Source organism: Canis aureus, chromosome 21 (genome assembly GCF_053574225.1).
Source record: "Canis aureus isolate CA01 chromosome 21, VMU_Caureus_v.1.0, whole genome shotgun sequence".
Classification (NCBI taxonomy): domain Eukaryota; kingdom Metazoa; phylum Chordata; class Mammalia; order Carnivora; family Canidae; genus Canis; species Canis aureus.
The window spans coordinates 44,226,597-44,247,184 of NC_135631.1; positions in this window are offsets into that span (position 1 = coordinate 44,226,597).

Consider the following 20,588-nt stretch of genomic DNA (forward strand, 5'->3'; position numbering starts at 1 on the left):
CGAGCTGGGGTGGAACACCGCTTTGTGCATACCCCTCCTCAGGCGTCTTAGACCTGTAGGCCACACTGGAGCCACTTCTACCTCCCCCAAGACAAAGTACCAGGACCCACACAAGTGCTGGGGTCTTCTCTCCCCTTTGTCCTCAACTCTGAAGGCCCAGGCCTAGTCAGAGCCATGTCTCGCACTCCCTGGGCCCATGTAGGGTCAAAGGGGCCTGGTCTTTCCGCCCCTAGTTGCCCCCTTATCAGGGTGACTTTCTTGCAGGAAGTTTTGCTATTTGAGATAATGCCACGCTTCCTAACATTGGAACACATTTTAAAGCTATTTAAATGTTTTTAAAAGACCAAAGGGTTTAGATCTCTGAGGACATGTCTCACAAAATGCTCTTAATTTCCCACCGAGGCTAAATTCCACGCCGTTTGAAAGCTCGTTACTCACCTCTTGCTGGATATCCTTTACGAATTCCCCCAATGTTCCCTCTGTGATTTCAGCCACTTTGCCTGTATATTCACCTGTAGCACAGAGGGTGGTTTTCAATTTTTCAAAGTATGTAGATCTTGTCTTCCTCCATCTGTTGAAAGTACCTTAAAGGTAGGAATGGTGTCCTTCTTGTTCTTCTTGAGTTAAGAGGACTTCAGCTGGACGAGGCAAGGAGCTTCCTCAGCCAAAGTCTTATGAATAAAGGCTGAGGAGCTTCCTCAGCCCTGTAGACCAACATCTCTTTAAAAGACAAACTTAGCTTTATATGTGGATATTCTAGCATCAATAATCTTTTCTACTAAGAACTAGGCTAGGATAATAACAATTGAAATTTTTATTTGTTTTAAAGCAGAATTATTAGCTCAGCTGCATGTGAAGAATAAAATATTGGGCCTATAATTTGTTGTATATTTTATTCAGGGGAAGTGACGCTTACTTTTATGATATCCCAATTTAAAAATTCACATTGTTTCTATTAGAGCAAAAATTCATGCATTATTTACATTATCTACTTCATACTTAGAGGTGGAAAATGTGATATAGCCTCAGCAATCAAAAACCAGGTTATAATTATTCTATAACTTAGGAATAATTTGCAGTGAATATAACATACACAGTATTTTAGTTATCTGAGCATATATATGTGGGCCAAGCTGCACTGTGGCTCTCTTATTCCTGATGGCACACTATATTTACTTTGACATACATTTGTTCAAATCACATAGCTAAGTATTTTTATCCTTCTTCAGGATAATTTTTTAAAAAGATTTTATTTATTTATTCATGAGACACACACAGATAGGCAGAGACACAGGCAGAGGGAGAAGCAGGCTCCATGCAGGGACCCCAATGCAGGACTCTATCCCAGGACCTCGGGATCATGACCTGAGCCAAAGGCAGATGCTCACTGAGCCACCCAGATGTCCCTCTTAGGATAATTTTTGATAGCAAGATAAGCATTCTTTTTACTAAAATATGACTTCCATCATTATAATTTTCAGGTGAGCTCTGTAGTTTCAATAAAGAAAATGATCAAAAACAAATAATCAAAGGGCGATCATGTGAGATGGTTTTTCGTATCTGAAGTACTTTATTTAGTAACCTCTCAGTCTGATTTATTAGTTTTCTCAATCTAGAGAAAGGCTGGGGAAAGACTGGTGTTAGTTTCCTAACCAAAAGGATGCACCAACCTATTGAAAACTCTTAAAAAAAAAAAAAAGAAAACTCCTGAAAATTTTCCACTTAACTAAATATACAAACTTATTTGATTAACAGTACAGTTGTGGGCTAGACATGTGGTTAGTTGTATATATCATAGAAACGCAGGGTCTCTTGGTTTTGTTTCACTCCTTGTGGTAGAAATGATCGCTTTGCTGTGGAGTCATGGCATATTTGTCCTACCTTATGGTATAAAGTACATCTCAGCAAAGCCAAGTATCTCATCAATTTCTGTTTTAATATTCAGAATTTCAGGAAAAACCAAGTTGTGTAAAAACGAAATTGAAAACTTTTGATGAGAAAAAGACTAAGATAAAAGTTATTTTTGAAACATTCTGTGATCACACTGGTTAATGGGTATGTGAAATCAACAGTTGCAATTTTGTCCTTTTTTTTTTTTTTTTTTTTTTTTTTTTTTTTTAGCAAGGCTCTTTGTTTTGGCAGAACCTTTTGATACCAAAGTGTTAAGTGATCTTTCCTTACTAGCTCCAGCCCCTGAGGGCTTGGGGATAATAATAAAGTGAACACGATGGATTGATCTGTCTTACACAATCTTGGGAAACTTTAATGACCTATGGTGTACATTAGCATCATGAAATAACCAAAAGTGATCTCTCAAGCCCAATAAAGCTGCATGCTTTTAAGAACTTTCTTTCTGGTTAAGCTTCCAGACTTTCACTTACAGTCTTTCATCATTTCCTCTCAAATCAGCAACCACACACAGTTTCAAATCGCCACAACTCAAACTACGTAGAAAGCAACCGATAGCACTGCAAAGACTTCAGATGGACCCCAATATTCCTGAAAGTTTGGCATGAAAGACATTGCTTAGATCTCTGTATGTCCTACATAATATCATCAGATATTATGATTACAGAAATCCTATGCATTCTAGCTCACACTATGTATGTCTCAAACAGCAATGAGAACTGAAGAATAAGCATAGATTGAGGAGGAGAAGGGGGGAGGGAAGACGAGAAAGAGGAGAAGAGAAGGAAGAGGAGGAGATGTCATTTGGTTCATCATGATAAATTCTCAATCCAAAGTTATTGATGTGTATTGAATAAACATGGGAACAGCTCGAGCTATTACTGGAGTAGCACCTGAGTGATTTTCAGATCAGACATTTCCCCTCTAAGTTACCCTAATATGGAGCATTTCCAAAGTGACTGTTCTTCCTTAAACCATGAACCATTGGACCTTTCTATCAGAGATTCAGAATGGTTCCTATGCTTATGGATCTATGTACCTCATAGTAGATGTTACCATTTAATGAAGAAGGAAAAATAGCCTGAAGGAGGAAACCTACTCGTTGGGGGAATACTGCTTTTCAATTCAATAAATATAAAGTGATTTTTATTTGGTCTACTAAGAACAACTAAAGTTTAGTATTCTGGTGTGTTCAAATGTGTATTATTGAACCTAGTGGGACACTTTTCAGTTTAACTTTTATGGAACTTTATTATTATGCAGATAGTTTTTGGATAACAGTGGGTTTCCACATGATTTTGACAACTCGCTTGTCTATCTTTCTCTTCCTTAAACCCCTTATCTTCCCGGTTCAGTCATGAGAACTTTGTACTTCCTACGTCAAGGGTTAGGCAGAGCGAGAAACAATTCAGATAATTCACAGCTTGGATAATACAAGAATGATAGAGTTTATTATGGTATTTACAGTGGATGCTTCTGGAATGGAGATAAAGATTTTCTCAGATTCTTGCTATATATAATATTCAGTATAACCTGTATGTTAAAGAATAAGTTTGTTAATGAATTTTCCATTTAGTCGAATCCCATATATCTCTGGAAGAGGCTATGACATAAATGGGTTAAACTTAGTTGACTCCCAACTTGGAAGTGAGGTTAAGCTCTGTGACTCAAAGAATAGAACAAACTCATAATGAATGGATAAATGAGCTCTTCAGAGATTCACGCCATGGAAAGAGAAGATCTCCATGTTCAGTGCTGAAAAACTGGAGAAATCATAAAGTTCAATTAAAGCAAGATTGCCCCTGGAATGCAGCCCCAAAGAGGTGCTGTTAGAAAGGGGTTGATACACTGGAATGTCATCATTTTTGTCTAAAGACTAAGTGTCTTAGCAGAAAGAAGTTGGTTTACATGGAGTTTAGTCAAGAAATCTGGCAGTGTTTATCTAACTGCGTCCAGGAAAGAAAATAACAGGATCTAACAGATATGTGGAGAATGCTGGGGACAAATATGAGATTAAAGTCATGTGTTGCTACTTTGGCCAAGATCCAGAAATACCCCCCTTTTACTTCCCTCTTCCCGTCAAGGGTCCATGGGGGAGCGAGCTCAGAAGACAGAGCCAACCAAACCATCACCATTACTGAGCGGGGGACTTTGGCCTCCAGGTACTTCTGTAGAACTCCAATGAACTAGGCTGGACTAACTGGAGGACTTAGAAGCCAAAGAAGCTGCAGCCCAGAGCAAACAAAATTATGAGGTCTGACTACTCTACTACAAATCCCAGCCCAGGTAAATCTTATTATTTCCAGCTGAGCAAAAGGGCACTCAGAGCAGACCCACTGGCAGCAGAGGAAAGGAGCAAGGACCCAGGCGGAAAGTGTTGGCCTCAGTGCCTAATGCTACCTTCCCTAGACCTTGGCAGGGCAGAGCCATTGTCAACCTGTCTGAAGGAAACATCCACAACCAGGGGAATGATTTGGCCATTGGCCAGGGCTATGGTTCAGGAAGAATTTGATAAACTTGGTGGCCTGGCATATTCTTACGGATTTGGTGGACTCCTTCCTGATTGGAAATTTACTTCTTAAGGAATTTGTCATCACAGGTGACCTTATAAGGGTCAGATTTCAGTATTCCACTCACTGGAAAGGCTAAAAACACCATTGTAGAAAATAATGCATTGTTGCTCTGGTTTATACACCCGTCTCTTATCAAAGTCAAGTTGCTTTGTATAGGTCAGCTTCAGGGAAAGGTTGTGTGGTGGAATGGGAAGGGCAAGAGTTTGAAATTGTACAGAATTGAGTTCAAATGCCGGTTAGGCCATTCATTACCTTGGATAAATTATTAGAACCTATCCATGAGCCTAAGTTTTCTCTACTTAACTTCTTTAAAGGATTTTGTTAGGATTAAAAGAAATCCCATTTATAAAGCGTGTGGCAGATAGCTTTGCAAGTAATAGGCACACAAAATACTAGATATTTCCTACCTTTGGTGTCTTTCGCCTGAGTCTGACCAATCCTCTGTGGGCCAACAGAATTAAACTTTTGTGACCCTGAAAATCTGCTAAGGATTAGACCTGGGTTATGGTGACCCATAAAGATGGTGCCCTCTATGGGCTCACATTGGCCCATTAACTAGCCTGCTCTCTGAGATAGTGTCTGCTCTCCATTTTTTCATGCCTACAGGCAGCATTGTGTGCCTACCCCTAGTCACACTCAGGTACCATTAGGGATAAGATAACCTTAGTTTGTAAAATAACAGTGACTTTCTCTTAATAAATATGGTTCCCAAGGTTCTTGCCATTTTGCATACAATGTGTTAAGGATATAGAAAATAAAAATAATATCAACCTCAATCTTAGAGAACACTAACCAGTACTTACTTTTTGTCAAGGTCTCTACTCAGAGTTTTATGCTGATTATCTTTGATTATCCCATTTAATCTCTGCAACAACCTTTAAGCTAGATACTATTAATATTATTATTCCCATCTTATAAATGAAAAGATTGAGGTTCACTTTCAATGCCTTTGACTTGCAAGGATAATTGATGACTATTTTCAACTATTATTTTATCTACGAGGTGTGTGCTATTAGCATGGTACTTAAGAGTCACACTTACTAAATGAAGAGAAGGCAAGTATGAATACATTATAACACAATTCTCTACAGCCAAGTCTGAACATAGGCTGAATATAAAACTATGTCAATATCACCTTTGTTTTGCCAGCAGGGCCTGTAGACTTCTGGGTTGTGGTGACATCTTCTTATCTTTCCCCCAATTTTATGGTCAGGTGTCCATTTAAACAAACAAAAAGATATAAAGTTATAATGGTACTGGAAACAAGAAGTAATCCAACAGGAGTTTGCCAAGGTGTGCAAGTGTTATCACTAACTAGGCATCAGAGGGGTTGGCTGAGTGAGGATTATGGGTATTTCATTTCTTAGGCTTTGAAGAGCAATAGTGCAAGCATGAATAAGGTAGAAGAATGTTCCCACTCATGATTACCACTTCTGCTAAAAGTCTGGCCTGATCAGTCAGAAAGCAGCAGGTGTCTCCCCTCCTGGGAAGGAACTATTTCTTGAGCTCTATCACTTGTCCAAATTAATTAAGCATTTATTAATTAAACATTTCTGAGACCCTTCATTAATTAGGCATTAATTAAGCATTTCTGAGACCTTCATTCGTTAAGCATTACTGAGACCGTCCTGTGTATAAGACTCTCCCTTCTAGGCACTGGGATACAGTGAAGGACAAGATAGGCACTGTCCTACCTCAGAGAGCTTCATTCTGGTGGTGGTGGGTGGGCAGGCAACAGATGGATCATTCAGAAAGCCAGAGAGTTACAAGAACTACACAGAGAATGAAAAGAGAGTGATGGAGCAGAGTGCAAATTAATAGTTACTTCAGGTGGAGATGGTCAGGGCAGTCCTCTCCGACAAGGTGCCCTTCAACTAGACATCTCAACATCAAGAAGCAGCTGGTCATGCAAATATCCAGCATCTGTATGCAATGAGTTCATCTTGTTTGAGGAAATGTACAGGCCCAAGTGGATGGGGCTTTGGGAGCAAGACCTTCCAACAGAATGATTCTAGATGAGGCTGAAGAGACAGACAAGGGCCAGATCCCAGATGCTGGGGGCGGGGCAGAGTAAGGAGTGCAGACTTCATTTCAAGGACAATGGACAGCTGACAGGAGGTTTTCAGCAGAGAACTCACAAAACTTGACCTGTATTTTAAAAAGATCCCTCTGTCTGCTGTGTGGAAATGGATTGTAGGAGAGTGGGAAGGAAAGCACAGTGGAAGCTATTGCAGTGGCCTCAGTGGAGAGATGGTGGCAGCTTGCATGAGGGTGGCTGCAGGGGGCCGGGGAGAAGGGAGAACAATCAGGATGCATTTGGAAGTTGATAGAGTCAGTGCGACGGGTTGATGGATTAGATGTGGACGGTAAGGAGGAATTTACCTACTAGTCTACAGAGGCAAGTTGTTCCACTTAATATAGAGATTCTAATTCAATCCCAATCCCAATAGGGTTTCCTTTGCATTTTGACAAAATAATCTTAAAGTTTATCTGGTAAAATAAACTATTGGGACTAGAGAAGGGAAGAAAACATCTCATAGGGAAATGAGATGTTATAAAATGATGTTAAATAAAAAGTTGTACAGACTCTAGAATTCACAGATAAATAATTGAGTACAATAGTCTTGAATAGGCACACACACACACACAAAGAAATAGACACACAAATTTAAGATTTCATAATGAAGCAACATAAGACCATAGAGGGGGTGGGTTTTCTTGCCAAAAAACTATTGGAAAATCATGCATTTCTTTTAGAAACAAAATCTACTTGTAGCTTTGTCCATACCATACACTGAAATAAATTGTAGTGCTTAAAAAAAATGGATGTGAAAACTGTGTGAAACCACTTCAGAAGTTTTTTAAGGCTACTAAGATAAAATGTAGGAAAACATATCTTGGATTGAAAAATGCATTGAAAGAAAGCACATAGGAGAAATAGAACTGAAAGTTGTGTGTATAAAAAAATACAAAAATCACATATGTGATATATACATAATATATGTAATAGATATATAATATCACATACATAAAGTATATAATATAAAGAAGATGAAAGGTAACTGATGGAGAAAAATATTTTACAATGTACTTCCTATATAATAGATTTTACAGATCAATTAAAATATTTATGGTTTATTAGGAAAATAAGTGAAGAACACAGATACACAATTAGCAAAGAAAGAAAAATGACTAATAAGCATTTTGTAGTGACTAGCTTCAGTAGTAATCAAAGACAGGCAAGTTAAACAATAATATCATAACATTTTCACCTTCTTTGATTTACAAATATTAAAAAGTCTATACTCTTCAGCGATATAGAGGATTAATGATGAGATAAGTACTCTGGTATGCAGCTGCTGACCTGTACTTTCGTGCGTTTCTGGAAAGAATCTTGGTGATATGAAATCAACAGTCCTAAAAGATGTCTTATGCTGCCATCCCCCAACTCCCAGTTTCAGGTTTTAATGAATCACGTGGCCATTTCTTGGAGAAGACTCCACATTATTATTATTATTTTTTTTAAAGAAAATCTTAGCACTCCTTTGATTTACTTTTGACAGTTGGGGCAATCTTCTATACATCAGTTTTCTATCTGTTATTTTTTTTTTTTTTTTTTTTTATTGGTGTTCAATTTACTAACATACAGAATAACACCCAGTGCCCGTCACCCATTCACTCCCACCCCCCGCCCTCCTCCCCTTCTACCACCCCTAGTTCGTTTCCCAGAGTTAGCAGTCTTTATGTTCTGTCTCCCTTTCTGATATTTCCCACACATTTCTTCTCCCTTCCCTTATTTTCCCTTTCACTATTATTTATATTCCCCAAATGAATGAGGACATATAATGTTTGTCCTTCTCCGACTGACTTACTTCACTCAGCATAATACCCTCCAGTTCCATCCACGTTGAAGCAAATGGTGGGTATTTGTCATTTCTAATAGCTGAGTAATATTCCATTGTATACATAAACCACATCTTCTTTATCCATTCATCTTTCGTTGGACACCGAGGCTCCTTCCACAGTTTGGCTATCTGTCTGTTATTAAAGGGTTTTATTTCAGCCTGATGGGCTATTAAAATCTTGGAGTCTTCTCTTTCCTGGCCATGAGATCTTTCTTTAGACCCTCTTTTCTTCAAAGTGTATATGTTCAGGCAAAAACACCCCATGTCCTCCACAGACCTTCCTTTGGCCAAATTGAGGTGGGAGAATAAAGTAGAAATCCTAGAGCAGTGGTTCTCAAATTGCAGCATGAACTGAAATCGATGGAAAGAGTTGATAGAACAGATTGCTGGTTCCTGCCCCATATTTCTGATTTGAATAGATCTGGAGTCAGGCCTGACAATTTGCATTTCGAAGCTCCCAGGTGATACTGATGCTGCTGGAAAATTACTGGTCTCAAGGAATTATTTCTAAGGTGAGCAAAAAAAAGGAGTTTTCAGTTAAAAGAAGTAAGATCATGGTGAAAGATTCATACACTGAAAACTATAAGACACTGATGATAGAAATTGAAGACAAATAAATGGAAAGATAGTCCATGCTCATGGACTGGAGGAATTAATATCGTTTAAGTGTCCATACTACACAAAGCAATCTATAGATACAATGCAATTTCTATCAAAATTTCAATAGCGCTTTTATAGAAATAGGAAAAAATCATAGAAGATCCCAATAGCCAAAACAATTCAGAGAAAGAAGACCAAAGCTGGAGGCATCACGCTTCCTGATTTCAAGCTATATTACAAAGCTATAGTGATCAAAACAGTATGGTATTTGCAAAAAACAGACACATTGATTGATGGAACAGGATAGCCCAGAAATACACCCATGCATATTTGATTAATTAACATGACAAAAGAGCTGAGTATATACAATGCAGAAAGGACAGTCTCTTCAATAAAAAGTGTTGGGCAAAGTGGACAGCCACATCCAAGAGAATGAAACTGGACCACTTTCTTATACTATGCACAAAAGTTAACTCAAAAAGGACTAAGGACCTGAACATAAGACCTGAAACCATAAAACTCCTAGAGGAAAATATAGGTGGTAAGCCCCTCGTTATTGCCTTAGCGATGATTTTTTTTTCTTTTGGATATGACACCAAAAGCAAAGGCAAAAAAGCAAAAGAACAAAAACAAAAACAAAACAATGAGGTGGAACTATATCAAGCTACAAAGCTTCTGCACACCAAAAGGAACCACAAGCAAAATAAAAAGGAAACCTACTGAATGGGGGAAAATATTTGCAAAACACTTATCTGATAAGAGGTTAATATCTGAACATATAAAGAGCTCCTCCAATTCAATAATAGAAACAAATAGTCTAACTGAAAAATAGGTAGAGGATCAGAGTAGACAAGAAATAGATACAGATGGCCAACCAGCCCATGAAAAAGTACTCATTAATCACCAGAGAAATGTAAATGAAAACCACATTGATATCACTTCATACCTGTCAGAATAACTGTTATTAAACATGCAAAAAATAAAGTGTTGATGAAGATGTGGAGAAAGGGGAACACTTTTGCACTGTTGGGGGGAATGTAAATTGGTATAGTCACTACAGAAAACAGAATGGAAGGGATCCCTGGGTGGTTCAGTGGTTTAGCGTCTGCCTTCGACTCAGGATGTGATCCTGGCGTCCTGGGATCGAGGCCCACATTGGGCTCCCTGAATGGAGCCTGCTTCTCCCTCTGCCGGTGTCTCTCCCTCTCTCTCTGTGTCTCTCATACGATAAATAAATAACATCTTAAAAAAAAAAAAAGAAAACAGAATGGAAAGGGGTGCCAGACTTCATTTTCCTCAAGTGTAATCCCTGTTTTAAATTTTTCTTAAATTCTCTTAGCTATTCACACGAGTAAAAGATCAATATAGATTTGCTAATTGAACTAAATTCATAAAACAACAGATTCTGAGAAGAAAGAGACTGTAGAAAGTTCTAGGCCATAACCACAGCTACAATTTAGGATTTAGTGCTTAGCCCCATCAAGGAATGTCGCTGAATCTCCATCTTTCCATTATTCCAGTTGTAACTGAGGATAAGCTGAATAAACTTTGAGGTTGAAGATTTTAATGACTGTAAAGCTCCTTTAAAATTCTCTGGATGTACTCTACCTCAGGATGCCAATAATAATGGTAGATAATCATGGGACTGAGATGGTATAATTCAGTTCATCCCGGTTCTTAATGAAGCTGTGGTGAAATGGGAGGGGGGTGTGAGAGATGTAAATAATAGAATTAGCTTTTACTGGAAAACAATTTTTAAAAACCAACAGTTCTCATGTATCTGCCTTGGAGGGTTCTTTTTTCACCCTTTTTTTTTTTTTTAAGGGAAGATGATTTCTTGGAATGAGATTTTGTGGTTGGTTGGGTATTGAATGTTCTTTGTCTTTTAAAAAATATATATTTATTTATTTATACTGATGTATTTACTTTTATCCCAGAGACCTTAGACAATATCCTATTTTGCCCTGATGAAGCTGAGACTTTGCTACTCTTTCTAGTTATAATAATAGTAATGGCTAACTTGTTTATAACACTTACTGATCACTAGGCACTGTCCTAAGTTCTTTTTTTCTTTTTTTGAGATTTTATTTATTTATTCATGAGAGACACAGAGAGAGGCAGAGACACAGGCAGAAGGAGAAGCAGGCTCCCTGCAGGGAGCCCTACGTGGGACTTGATCCCCGGACCCTGGGGACCTGAGCCAAAGGCAGAGGCTCAACAACTGAGCCACCCGGGCATCCCGGTCCTAAGTCTTTTACAAGTACTAACTTACTTAACTCACTTTAGGATTTAGTGCTTAGTCCTATTAGATGGATATTTTTTATTATCTATTTTATAGTTAGGGAACTGGAAGCACCGCAAGAGTAAGTGGCTAGTTCAGGGCCACGGAGCCAGGAAGCGATACAGTTGGGATTCATAGAAGTCAGGCTCTCACCCCCATCACCGTGTAGAACTTTGGGCCTTAAGCAATGAGACGAACTACAACGAGGGATGGGGAAGCAGTAGGCTTTTAAGTCAAACCACCCATTTGAAATTCTGGTCCAATCTATAGACCTCTCTGGGCCACATTTTCCATAGCTGTAAAAATGAGAATCCTAATAATCACTTGACTGATTTGGCAGACTAAAAGGTGTTGTATGGGGAAACACCTGTAATAGTTCCACGAGCACAGCGGGTGCTCAGCATATGTGAGATTCTGTCTTTAAGGAAAAGAACTCCTGAGAATAAGGAGAATCTGCTTTCTCTGGTTCCCGGACATCTCTAGGTTCTCTTCCCATTGTCAGAAGCCTGGTGCTGGAGATGAGAGCAGTATACAGGTGGCCTTAACTCCCAGGGCCCATGGCACTGCACGTTTGGAAGAGCTGTCACTCACACCCACACATATCATGACTCTAAAATTGCATCTGAAGGGAGTCAAGAGGCAAGTCCTCAACCGAACTGAATTTTCTGGAATTTTTCTACGGCAGGTGAGGCAGAGTGATAATTTTAAGTTTTACCTCCCTCAGGCCTCAATGAAGCAAAACCAAAGACCTTTTCAGCTTTGTAAAAAGCTGCAAAACGAAGCAGAATTAAGGCATAAAGATCCAGAAGCCTTCAGATGTCGAGTCTCCACCACCCCACAACCCGGAATGAGATTAGCCTAGGGGAGTTCCAAGCCCACGCAGGGTGTGGGCCTCCCTGGGCCACCGGCCTGCAGCTCACCATCGAATGCCTCCCCCCCCCACACCCCTGCACTCTTCCTGCTGCCCCTCCACCACGCACTGCCTGTGGAGGGCCTGCCTTCGACAGCTCCAGACCTTATCTGTGAGGATGGTACAAGGAAAGGCCTCGCTCTCTGACCAATAGGACACATCCATTGGAAACTTGTGTATGATCCAGGGGGACTGTGGGCTCTGCACCACGGGTTTGGAATAGGGCATCTGCCAGTAACACAGGCCTCTGCCGGTTGTGCCTGTATTCCTGTCCTAGGAGCTGGTGCTGCATGGGGCACTATTCCCAGAGAAGTGCATGGAAGTGGTCATTTCGTCTCCACAATGGGCCTTATTATCTCTTATGATTAAGCAAATGAGACCCCGATTAACAGCCTTGCTGGATTTCCACAGCCAGTAGCCCTCTCTCCGGTATGGCTCCCCTGTTGCCAATCTGTCATGGCCTCCCACAGCTCCTGGTAGCTCCATCACACAGCTAGTTGGGGACCTTCAGGGTCTAGCTCCTGCACACCCCTCCAGTGTCTACCTCCTTGCCCTTCCCATTCCATACTCAGGATGTGATAAATTGTGTTCAGGTCTTCAAATGTATTATATTCTGTTGCCTCAGGACATTTGCACATGTTTCTGCTGCCTTGAGCCACCTGTTTCTCTCAGGCACTGGTACCAGGGTAATCGCTGCTCAGAATTTGGGGTAAACTTAGATCTAGTTTTCTGCTTGACTAGAAGTGGGTATTTTACCTCCCCCCCATTTGCTGTGTAGTACACTCTTTTTTGCCTATAACACAACATTTTACTTTATTGTATGGACTGATGTGCCTTGGTTTCCCCCTCTAGATTTAAGGCTCCATGTGGCCAGACTTTGTTCATGGAACATGAAGCCAGATATGAAGTAGGTGATCAGTAAGCTCTTTGAATGAGATTGACTTGATTTGCTGTCCTCATCCATGCTACTGTCCAATCCCTAAAAATCCTAAAATCCCTATTGATAATTATCATCAGTATGACTTAATTAAAGCTTTATTATCTCTATCTTTGCCTAGCAAGAGCAAAAAATCCTTCAATACCCAAATCCTTAGTTCTAAAGGAGTTATAATGGCAAACAATGAAAGGAAAGCAGTCAAAAGGAATGGCCTCCCTTTAACTTCTTTTTTAAAAAGCTGTTCTCCTGTTTCCCTCGAAGCCACTGACACATGTATAACCCTGGTCTCTCTGTAACCTCATAACCCCGGAAACCACACATCATGTGCTTCGGATCTCACATATCACTCATGCTCAGAGGCTGGGTAAGAATGGAAAAAGCATCGATTTCAGGGTAAAACAAACTCAGGCTGTATTCCCAGCACAGCCACTCTCTAGATGTGTGAATTTGTGCAGATGTTCAGTCTTTCTGGGTCTCGATTTCCTCTGTCTGAAATGAGGATACTAACACCTACTTCACCAAGGGGTTATGAGGATTCGATGGAGAAACAAAGGCCAAGTGTCCGGCTAAGGCCAAACATGTAGCAAACAGTCACCGAAGCCAATGTTCCACTCTGTCTTCTTTCTTTGTCCTTATCCTTGGGGTGGGGGGTGTTGGGTGCTGGAATGTTAGGGCGTCTGTGCAGGAATGATTCGCCTGGGCTAATCATTAGTGGGTCTGGGAACACCCTGAAACTACATGCAGAGTTGCGTAATACAGGGGACCTGCACCAGTTTCCTGAGTACCACCAACTTGGTGACGTAAATAATAGACGTTTATTGCCTCGCAGTTCTGGGGGATAGAAATCCAAAATCAAGGTGTCAGCAGTGATTCCTGCTAAGGCCAATGAGGGAGAACCTGTTCCGAGCCTCTCTCCCAGATTCTGGTGTCCTTAGGTATTTCTTGATTTATATGTAGATGGTGCTCTTGCTGTGTCCACACGGTTTCCCTCTGTATGTGTCTCTGGGTCCAGATTTTCCCTTAATATAGGGACATTGGTTATGTTAGATTAGGGCCCAACCTAATGGCCTCATCTTAAACTTGATCATCTACAAAGGCCCTATTTCCAAATAAGATCACTAACAGGTACTGGTGGTTTGGCCTCCAGTATATCTCTTTTAGAGGAGACACAATTCAACTCTTAGCAATATCTGCAGCTTTAATTGGGTTCTTTTTTTAAAATTTATTTATTTGTTCATAAGAGACACACACAGAGGCAGAGACACAGGCAGAGGGAGAACCAGGCTCTCTGAAGGGAGCCCAATGTGAGACTTGATCCCAGGACCCCGGGATCATGCCCTGAGCCAAAGGCAGATGCTCAACCACCGAGCCACCCAAGTGTCCCTTTAATTGGGTTCTTAAAGGCGTTTGTAGCCTTTCTAAAGAGTAAGAACTAGTGGCTAGAAAATCTGCCTCATAGCTTAGCTTGTATCATCCTAACCACCAAGTTCATAGGCTTGACACGTGCCGGGGTGTATCTTGAGTACCAAATCATGGAGAGGCATCAAGGTGATTTTGATGGGGTTACTTGGGCATATATAAACGGGCAGAGAATACGTAAAGTCTCTTTCCACACCAGACTTGATTATGTTCGGAACAACTGGTGTTTGGTTAAAATCTGGATGGCTCTACTCAAGAATTACCTTGAGTCTTACACTCAAAAAATTTACAATCCAGCGGATAAAATATTTTTTAACCAGATAACACAAATGAATGTATGCTTATACTGAGATTAGTTCTAGGATAGAAAGAAATAGGATTTTATTATAGCATACAATTGAAGAGTTTGGCTTGGCCTGGATCGGTCACGGAAGGCTTCATGGAGGAAACGATGCTTCATCTGAGATTGTAAAGATCAAGTAAAGTGCACTTTGGAGGAAGAGGACTTCTCTAGGCAGAGGAACAGCAAGTACAAATGCCCTGTGGTACGAGGGAACATGGTACATTAGAGGAACTAAAAGAAAGCCTAGAAAGGCTGGAACAGCGAGCTAGAGGTAGGAAAATGAGAGAATAGAGTGAGATATGGCTGAAAGGCATTTGGGGGCAGGAATCTGGGAACTTAGGAGAAACCATAGAGAGGCTTCTCCATCTTACTCAACCTGTATGTTAGGCCGTACTCTTAATTTCTTGAAATTTTTAGCCTTGGTTCTTTTTTTAAAAAATTATTATTATTATTATTATTATTATTATTATTATTATTATTATTATTTTAGCCTTGGTTCTTTAGAAACACTAGTTTATTCTGGCAAATTCCTATTACTCTGGCTAGCCTTTCAGTATAGGCTGAAAAATATAGGGACATCGGTTATGTTAGATTAGGGCCCAACCTAATGGGCCCTAATCTCTGTCCACTCTCTCCCTGAGCGATATCATCCCATTGCATGGGATGCACTTTTGCAGATACTTCCAAAAGTCTTCCCTGGATGGGAGTTACCCTTTTCATCTGCTTACAAAAGAAATAGTGCATAATTTTGGTCATGTGACTATTAATATGGTCTGTTTGATAACTGTAGGTAACTTTTTTTGGGGGATGTTACCAAATCCACACCATTTGGACCAGCAACATGGATTTGCTGCAGGGCAAAGGGGGAATGAGCTACCTTTAGGGAGGCTGGAGCAGTGACTGGCGGGGTGCTCTCAGCCAGGCCTCCCCAGTCTGCCGTGGAAACTGTCGATAGGTGGTTTTCCTTTGTGCTCTCTCCTGACATATAAAACACATGCTTTGAGTTTGCTGAGGTTTCTACTCATCAGGGTTGCAGTCACCCTCTGCTTACGTCCATGTGGGCATCGAGCATCACCCTCACCGAGCTGGTGTGGGAGGAAGCCAGTAGATTAACGCACTAGAAGGTCACTGTGGCGAGGTCTCTGTGAGAGCTGGAAACTAACACTGAGTAGGAAGTCTTGGTGGGTCTGATGCTCAGGGAGTGATGCTCCCAGGGGATCTACTGTGGAAGGTAAAAGGGAAGAACAGGGAAGAAAGAGAGGAGGGAGATGCAGGGAGGCAGGAGAAAATTCAAAACAGCATTTACTAAGCATCGCACAATCCCCTTACATTTCACAGATACACTTTATTTGATCCTCACAAATAGTCTAGAAAGGTAGGTATTTTTTTTTATCGTAATGTTTACAGGCTCAGAACCATAAAAGGGGTCTCTTGAAAGAAAAAACTAATAACTTGTCAGATGAGTTGAGAACCAATCATTTTTCTTTCTCTTGTAGATGATGATGTGCTTTCAACTGGACCACAAAGCCTAGGTCCTGGGTTTGGTGAATGAGCAAGAAGGCCTGAGTCATATTGGTTTCTGTCACTCCCATGAGGATCCAGCCACACCATTGGATTCTCTGGGCTCTTTCCTCAAGACGCTCTGTACTGAACCTATATATTTAAGTTGAACCAGCTCAGCCAGAAACCCAAACCACATGGCTGACGGCAAGTACCGGCAAGCCAGGGACCCAGCAGTTTAATGGACACCATCACCTCTGTCCCATCTCCGAAATCTCTCCTATTTTGTGCATTCCCTCCTGATTTCCAGTCAATTTTTTCCTCCTGATTTGGCTCAGTTCATACTCTGATATTTGGACTTGTTTTTTACCGGCTGTGACCTAGTACTAATTAAGGATTTGCCTCCTGGGCCACTCTGGTCATACCGGACTTATTTTAGGTCCTTAACTGCTTCATGATTCTGCCTGAAAGCATTATTTTCATACTTATCTACCTGGCTGATACTTCATATGCTCTGGTGCTGAGCCCCTTAAGGGCAGGGGAGAGCTCGCAGAGAACCGTGTAGGGGAGATCTTTGAAGAGGGCTTGAGGCTCTTCCAGTAGCAGCCTCCTTAAATAAATCGGACCTGCCCCATAGCAGGAATGTTAGGGAATTTGGAAGGAAGTTTGTCTAGCAAGAACCATCTGCTCTAGTCATCATCAATGGAATGTTTTGGGAAAATGCTCATTTGCCAGTATGAATTCCCTTTTTCCTCCCTTTTTTAAAATTAAATTTAATTTGCCAACATCTAGTATAATACCCAGTGCTCATCCCATCAAGTGCCCCCCTCAGTGCCTGTCACCCAGTCACCCCATCCTTCCACTCACCTCCCCTTCTGCAACCCTTTGTTTGTTTCCCAGAGTTAGGAGTCTCTCATGGTTTGTCTCCCTCTCTAATTTCCCCCCACTCAGTTCCTCTCCTTACCTTATAGACCCTTTCACTATTTCTTATATTCCACTTATGAGTGAGACCATACGATGATTGTCATTCTCTGATCGACTTATTTCACTCAGCATAATACCCTCCAGTTCCATCCACGTTGAGGCAAATGGTGGATATTTGTCCTTTCTGATGGCTGAGTATGAATTCTTTCTTACTCTACTCAGCCATCGTGTCCTTGGGAACTCCAAAGGTTTTTGCAAACCTCCATTAACAATCACTCCTCAGCAGTGAGTTCCCATGTTGGGTAATCCCAATATATCCGTCTCTAGTTCTTAATTTTTTTTTTCTCCCTCCATGCCCAGCACTTTGTCCCCATTACCTGCACACTGCGAATTCCTGGAAGGGTTCCATTATCACAGTCACCTCCAGCCACGACTTCCAGACACTGCTAAATCATGCTCGGCCCCATCACTTGCTGTTATTATCTAGATTTTGGCGCTGATTGACACATGGATCCAACCTTCCCCCATCATTTGCACTAACAAATGATGCAAGGTCTTCGTTGCAATTTTAGGCAGATAGAGGGAGTTTACATATAGCATGGCCCGCGGCCTAAGATCCAACGTGACAACTTAAGAGGCTCTTGGCAACTGCCCCACGTTGCTTGGCCATCTCTTTCAGCAACCGTCTCTCCTTCCCTTTTTTTCTCTCTGGGTTCCAGATCCCTGTCCTTCTCTGACTGAGAGCAGTTGGGCTCTCTCCTTTGCTTCCTGTCTTCCCTCACCAACGCTCTCAGTGACTGTCTCAGCTGTCATCCCGAGGGATCTGTCAAGGTAGTTTGCTAAATTAAGGCAGCTGCTTCCCAGACAGCCAGTGACCAAGAGGAGAGTCGCCTTTGCCAGAAGGTAAACGCAGAGCAGTTCTTGTGACCACGGGGGTCGTGCACCGCAGGGATGCAAACCCAGACCCCCAAAGGGCAGCGCTCTTTCACGCTACCCTGCAGGTGTTTTTGTCTTTTTTTTGATTTTTCAAGAGACATACTCCAGTGTGAGTGCTCACGTCTCTTTGGAAGAAGCATGTTTGAGTCACTGGGTTTCTCGTTCCGAGGGTGCGGCCAGGACACAGCACACAGCCCGAGTGGCCCTGCCCAGCCCAGGATGCTCTCTGTGCAGAAGGCTCACATCTTCCCCGCTTCTCTGCCCAATAAAGGAAAGACCCCAGCTGTCCACACTTCAAGGTCATCCTGGACCCTAAAATTTTGGCAGGGCGTATATGGATTCTTTTGCCTGACCAAGCAAAAGCAAATCAGGCAGCCATGAAGATAATTTTTTTTTTTTTAAATCCTCCACATCAACATTCGAGCTGCACTGTGTTTCTGGAAACTCAGTGGACCCTGATGGTCGGGAGTCATGACCTTGGTGACTGGAAGGAGGAAAAGCAGTGGACGTTTGATTGTGGTCGTTGTAAGTAATTAAGATACTCAAGCATTAGTAGACTTACATGTGACTGGGGCCACTCACCTGGTTTACGCCTTTCAGTGTTTAAGTCTCTTTAAATTTTTCTCCCTGGAGTGTTCAGAGAAACTTGCTCATTATGTTTGAGGGGCTTTCTGAATTATGATCATTTCCAAATCTATTCCTATCTTTAACTCTTTAGCTCCTTTAAGTGCTAATAAATGTAGATTTAATGATTGAATAAACAAATGGATGTGAGAAAGGCAGAAAGAGAGAAGAAAATGGGGAACAAAGGCAGGAGAGAGAGAGAAAGAGTTGATCTGAGTAATTCTTTTGATTAAAACATTATTCCTGGGGCACTTGGATATAGTGTTCACTGATATAGTAAAACATTATTCCTGGGGCACCTGGGTGTCTGAGTCTGTTAAATGTCTCTATTTTCCCTCAGATCACGGTCTCAGGGTTGTGAGGGAGCTCTGTGTCGGGCTCCACGCTCAGCACAGAGTCTGCTTGAGATTCTCTCCCCCTGCCCCTCCTCCCACTTGTGCTCTCTCTCTATCTCTCAAATAAAAATTAAAAAAAATATGTGGAATAATCGGTATTACAAAATAAAAATGTGATATTTAAGGAGAACACTCAACCCATCCGTAATAAAAACGGCTATTATATTCAGGATGATATACTGTATCATAAAGCAGCTCAGGATATCTTATAAGAGCATTTGATTAATAACAGAAACAGCTTTTCCGGTTAAAAACTCAGAAAAAAAGTATGAAGGAGTGCCTGCCTAGAAACAAAAATCAATATTTGCTGTCCATTCAAGGCCTGTGCACATATGTTTTTTTACTTTTTGTGGGAAAGGGGAAAAATGATTCTGGATGGCGCTACTTCCCATTTCCATGACAACACTCCCTTAAAGTTCTCACAGTACAGTAATATTGTTTTAAAGACCCATTGATCAAATACTGTTTTATCTAAAACTAAACTAGAAAATATTTAAGGAGGAAAAAGCCGACTGGTGGTTTTATCCTCATAATTTTCTTTTCCTTCTCCCCCCCTCCCCTTCTTCAAAACTACCGATCAGCATAAGTACAAAAGAACCACGATCTAACCACAGGGTTTGATTCAAGGAAGGCAGAAATTTCAGCTCATAAGCCCCAAAATAATGAAGCCAGTGATTCAGTAAAGAAAAGGAAAGTAACATTCTCGAGGAGAAAATGTGACCGTCTAATACGGAATCAGTTTTCTGCAAACTGCCCTGAAGCCTTGACAATGTGATCAAAAGGAATGGTTTCCCAGGTAGCTCCCTGAAGGCTGTTCTTTCTGTTCCCTGCCCTGGAGTTGTATCTGGTGTCATCGCCAAAGTGAGGCCCATGGCTGCTTTGGAACTGTTTGAGCTTAGCCCTGTTTGAGCTGAGACACGAACTTGAGCCTCTACGTTCAAGCCACGTATGTCACTGATTGTCACGTGTCCTGTGTGGGGCTGTGTCTTTGGCTTTGCCTTACACACATTTTAGGACAGATATGAAGCAGTATTCGGATGTTGGAAACCAAAGGACACAGATGGCCAAGTCTTGCAGAAGCAAATTACTAAATTTTCATTTCTGAACAATGGTGCAGCAATAATTTCAGCAGCAAGTACTATTTTTGGAGCTTTTACTTTGACTCAGATATTTTGCCAGAAGTCTACATGCATCATTATATTCGATGACCATCATTCTAGAAGGAAAACACTATTATTATCACATTCTGTTATGCAGAAGAAGAATCTGGGTTTCTACAGGTAAATTTATGTACTCAAGTACTTAAGGGCATACTCATGGCTGAGCTGTAGTA